The sequence below is a fragment of the Schistocerca serialis genome, chromosome 3 (genome assembly GCF_023864345.2).
Source record: "Schistocerca serialis cubense isolate TAMUIC-IGC-003099 chromosome 3, iqSchSeri2.2, whole genome shotgun sequence".
Taxonomy (NCBI): Eukaryota; Metazoa; Arthropoda; class Insecta; order Orthoptera; family Acrididae; genus Schistocerca; species Schistocerca serialis.
Window position 1 is genome coordinate 232,752,685 of NC_064640.1, and position 5,736 is coordinate 232,758,420.

Sequence of the window (5,736 nt, forward strand, 5' to 3'; positions counted from 1 at the left end):
TTTCATTCTGCCCTCACTAGGCAACTCCGTCATGACATGTAAACTTTACTACTTCATCACTGGCGAGGTTGCAAATTCCAAAAACATAATACCATAGCTGTCCCGCATAAAATATTGCGTTAGTTCTTAGCTGAGGTACAGGAAGGTTTTGCATGTAATTGAAAGATACAACTTTCACTAACCCCTTTCGAGTTTTGTGCTTGAAGCGTCTTTTAGTACATAAGAGGCTTTCGCTTTTCTTAAGTGATTTTGAACAATTAATCCGGATGTGTCACTTGCAATATAATCCGTTCATCATAAGAATAAACCTGAAGTAAACAAACACGAACATGATGATTGGTTAGAAGCCGTAGCACATGTACACTGGTGTTGTTACGCTCTTGGAAGCAGGTCCTACTTACGTACTAGATGTCTTATTACTAAGTTACGTTAAATGAAATTTTAAGATATTCAAATATATTAACATCCATCAACATTTTTCTTAATCACGCTTTAGCTACGTAGTTTTTATTCCAAAAATCGTCACAGCTTCTACAGCGTTGTGCTCTGATTGTCGCACTGTTAATGCGCAGTATGAAAATGTTTGAGGCTGCTTTCTGTTCCGTAGTGAAACACGGTTAAAAAGTGCCGAGAAGTAGGCTGTTCTTAATGTTTCTCGTAAATTTATGGAGATAGTCGGCTTTGAAGTTTTCCCAGCTTCGTATATAATCCAGTTGACTCACAAATCTCGATTGAACGTGTAGTATAGGAGGTAGCGTATTGGACTGTGATCGTGAGGTGGTTCATTCTTCCTCAGTGTCAATTTTTTCCTCGTTCAATTTGAAATACCTACATCTCGTAATTATAAAACTCATCATCTTTTTTATGACTAATGCCCGTCTTCTTGTTTCTAAGTACATATTGGACGCGAAATTCCTATTTCCATTTCAAATACAAATTCGTAATTATCGATGTTTTATGAACGACTGTTCATAAAAGTTGTTTAAATTAAGGATACATAACAATTTAATTTTTAGGGCAAAAATGAAAAACCAAATCCTCTTTATTTGGACTATGTCCATTGTTTTATACCATAGAGGTAGATGAGTATCGTAGAAACATGAAAAACAATCATTTTGACAGCATCGACCACATCATACAAATGATACATTTTTACATATGCTACTGTACCATTACAGTATGAACCCAACAGAACTGATCTGGAGCCAAGTTGCGGGATTTGGACAGAGAAGTAACAAGATTGCCAGACGTACTGAAACTAACACACGCAGCTTTTTCACACGTCACTGCCGAACGCTACCGGGATATAGCACGTCTCGTCATATAAGAAGAAGAGAAAATGCTGCACCTGGTTGGCTTCGTGGATTCTGTTGTCGATAGGCTCGTTATCAGCATAGCAGGTGATACTTCCAGAACTGAAATGTATTTCTCGGATTCGAATAAGGAAGGAGCTAAGAGATTACCAGACGACAGCCTGTAGCTTATACCTTCAGTGGCTTCAATATTTAACTATACGGTGAAATCCTTCAATACCCTCTTACGTTACACATAGCTTATGCAGAAAAATTACTCTGTGGTTAAGTCAAGAATTTTCATCATCCTTGTTTTTAATTACAATAGTACGTTAGCTAAAAACGATAACGTGGTTCGGTTTTCGTCTAGTCGTCTAAGGAGCGAATGTGGGAGACTTGCAGTTTATTATTTCGTTCTGCTTAAAAATTAAATAACATTCGAAGCTGTATTGCTCCTCTGCTCGTCTCTTTTTACGTGTGAACTGCAGCTGGCCACGTCACTGCAAGCTAGCTGTACCAGCTGACCGGCCAATGCTGTCCAAGTTGTGTTGTTGTGTTGTGGTCTTCAGTCCTGAGACTGGTTTGATGCAGCTCTCCATGCTACTCTATCCTGTGCAAGCTTTTTCATCTCCCAGTACCTACTGCAACCTACATCCTTCTGAATCTGCTTAGTGTATTCATCTCGTGGTCTCCCTCTACGATTTTTACCCTCCACGCTGCCCTCCAATACTAAATTGGTGATCCCTTGATGCCTCAGAACATGCCCTACCAACCGATCCCTTCTTCTGGTCAAGTTGTGCCACAAACTTCTCTTCTCCCCAATCCTATTCAATACTTCCTCATTAGTTACATGATCTACCCATCTAATCTTCAGCATTCTTCTGTAGCACCATATTTCGAAAGCTTCTATTCTCTTCTTGTCTAAAGTATTTATCGTCCATGTTTCACTTCCATACATGGCTACACTCCATACGAATACTTTCAGAAATGACTTCCTGACACTTAAATCAATACTGGATGTTAACAAATTTCTCTTCTTCAGAAACGATTTCCTTGCCATTGCCAGTCTACATTTTATATCCTCTCTACTTCGACCATCATCAGTTATTTTGCTCCCCAAATAGCAAAACTCCTTTACTACTTTAAGTGCCTCATTTCCTAATCTAATTCCCTCAGCATCACCCGACTTAATTAGACTACATTCCATTATCCTTGTTTTGCTTTTGTTGATGTTCATCTTATATCCTCCTTTCAAGACACTGTCCATTCCATTCAACTGCTCTTCCAAGTCCTTTGCTGTCTCTGACAGAATTACAATGTCATCGGCGAACCTCAAAGTTTTTATTTCTTCTCCATGAATTTTAATACCTACTCCGAATTTTTCTTTTGTTTCCTTTACTGCTTGCTCAATATACAGATTGAACAACATCGGGCAGAGGCTACAACCCTGTCTTACTCCCTTCCCAACCACTGCTTCCCTTTCATGTCCCTCGACTCTTATAACTGCCATCTGGTTTCTGTACAAATTGTAAATTGCCTTTCGCTCCCTGTATTTTACCCCTGCCACCTTTAGAATTTGAAAGAGAGTATTCCAGTCAACATTGTCAAAAGCTTTCTCTAAGTCTACAAATGCTAGAAACGTAGGTTTGCCTTTCCTTAATCTTTCTTCTAAGATAAGTCGTAAGGTCAGTATTGCCTCACGTGTTCCAGTGTTTCTACGGAATCCAAACTGATCTTCCCCGAGGTTGGCTTCTACTAGTTTTTCCATTCGTCTGTAAAGAATTCGTGTTAGTATTTTGCAGCTGTGACTTATTAAGCTGATAGTTCGGTAATTTTCACATCTGTCAACACCTGCTTTCTTTGGGATTGGAATTATTATATTCTTCTTGAAGTCTGAGGGTATTTCGCCTGTTTCATACATCTTGCTCACCAGATGGTAGAGTTTTGTCAGGACTGGCTCTCCCACGGCCGTCAGTAGTTCCAATGGAATATTGTCTACTCCGGGGGCCTTGTTTCGACTCAGGTCTTTCAGTGCTCTGTCAAACTCTTCACGCAGTATCGTATCTCCCATTTCATCTTCATCTACATCCTCTTCCATTTCCATAATATTGTCCTCAAGTACATCGCCCTTGTATAGATCCTCTATATACTCCTTCCACCTTTCTGCTTTCCCTTCTTTGCTTAGCACTGGGTTTCCATCTGAGCTCTTGATATTCATACAAGTCGTTCTCTTATCTCCAAAGGTCTCTTTAATTTTCCTGTAGGCGGTATCTATCTTACCTCTAGTGAGATAGGCCTCTACATCCTTACATTTGTCCTCTAGCCATCCCTGCTTAGCCATTTTGCACTTCCTGTCGATCTCATTTTTGAGACGTTTGTATTCCTTTTTGCCTGTTTCACTTACTGCATTTTTATATTTTCTCCTTTCATCAATTAAATTCAATATTTCTTCTGTTACCCAAGGATTTCTACTAGCCCTCGTCTTTTTACCTACTTGATCCTCTGCTGCCTTAACTACTTCATCCCTCAAAGCTACCCATTCTTCTTCTACTGTATTTATTTCCCCCATTCCTGTCAATTGCTCCCTTATGCTCTCCCTGAATCTCTGTACAACCTCTGGTTCTTTTAGTTTATCCAGGTCCCATCTCCTTAAATTCCCACCTTTTTGCAGTTTCTTCAGTTTTAATCTACAGGTCATAACCAATAGATTGTGGTCAGAGTCCACATCTGCCCCTGGAAATGTCTTACAATTTAAAACCTGGTTCCTAAATCTCTGTCTTACCATTATATAATCTATCTGATACCTTTTAGTATCTCCAGGGTTCTTCCATGTATACAACCTTCTTTCATGATTCTTAAACCAAGTGTTAGTTATGATTATGTTGTGCTCTGTCCAAGTTATATGCGCCGATAAAGCTGTTGTCCCGTATTATCGCTAAGTCGATGTGCGCGTAACGCTGAGCACAAAACGTACCCTTATTATCGTACCTTTTTTTTTTAGATAGAGGTGGAGTCCCTCCACGGCCACACCGGCATGATGGCCAACACAAAAGGTCTACTGCCATCTCTGCATAAGGGTTAGTATTCACTAAAGTGAGGTGTCGCAGGATCTGGGTACTGCGATGTTTGCGTACGTCTGGTTAGGATTAACCATTAATACGCGCTCATCTGGAGATAGATTGGTCAAAATCTGACGAAGGGTAGCGGTTTGAAGGGCAGAGGAAAAAAAGTGCCAAGGCAAGAGCCAAGGGAAAAAAACCTCTGCGAAAGTTAGGTCGGGTGGAAAGAGCAGTAGCGGTTGTCTTGCTGCCTGCGATAGGTTGTGCAAGGATAGGCTTTGTTAGTAGTGGGTATCATGCATGTCGATACCTTGACGTCGTGCGTTTGTGCTGCTCGGCGGCTGGCGCTGGGTGCTGGTGCAGAGTCCTCGTTCAGCGTCAGCAACCTGCAACAGTTAGGTTTGTTATCGATCTTGTGTCCGATAGGTCATATACCGGAAGCACAGTGTGACGGAATGTTGGCAGATTGTTTGTGCGTCTGTGGGCGAGCTCGTCGGTGTCCCTGCTGTGGCCTGTTGGTCGGCTCTAATAGCAGCTGGTAGTTGCCAGTCAGTGTTGCTGATATGCAGTGGCTTACCGACGTTTGTCGCTGTTTGCGTATGTTAGTTTACCATAGGTGGCTATGCCCTAGCTAGCAGTGTCTTTGGCCGCTTGTGCGTCCACCTGTGGTTGTGTATCGTACTTGACAGTACTCGAGAAAGCTTGGCTGCAGTCCAACGTGAAACTGAAATTCAATGATGTTCCAGCAAACGCGGAAGAATACATAGTGCAATGTTTACATCAGGTTTATTCTTATGATTAACGGATAATAGCAGCAGGCATCTGCTTCTCTAAACCGTCACAGATAGAACTAGTGTCATCCGGGGATATCCAAATGATTTACTGAAGGTACTGAACACTTCCAAGTAGAGTTTTTTAGGGCACGTTAATATGATATTCGCCGAGAAAAACTTTGTGCATTTTCTTCACAGGGTTTCAGGCAGATACGTATTGGATAAATTCTTGGGGAATGAGTAATGAGAAACCCTTGGTTTAAATAACTATATGCGATGTTCAACAAGGTCTCCGAGTACCCCAGAACTGAACAAGGTCTTTTATATAGACTGCCTGTAATATCAGTTGGCGCACTGTTGTTTGTGATTAGAAGCTCTTAGAAAGTGCATAGTCGACCTTGAGAGATTCTGTGAAAAGCCACCAATACCTCTCTAGAAACAGGCAACTCTGTTGCAGTAGCATCACGAATCTCTCGGACTTTATAATAAAAAGAAACTTTGTATCTAAAAGGGATACTGGAAAGTGAGCCGGTGCCGTCATCACAGCTTTTTCCCTCTTCACACACTTGTGCGCGACCTTCTTTGTTTCACGTTATCAAGAGTGATAAGACC

General features: G+C 41.2%; 2 protein-coding genes across 2 annotated transcripts in view; both read right to left on the reverse strand.

Moving 5' to 3' along the window:
• The window catches only part of LOC126469971 (uncharacterized), a 382,949-nt gene that overhangs the window by 240,922 nt on the left and 136,291 nt on the right, over positions 1–5,736 (reverse strand). The gene's annotated exons all lie outside the window — the stretch shown is intronic.
• The window catches only part of LOC126469972 (serine-rich adhesin for platelets-like), a 217,044-nt gene that overhangs the window by 75,453 nt on the left and 135,855 nt on the right, over positions 1–5,736 (reverse strand). The window lies entirely within an intron of this gene.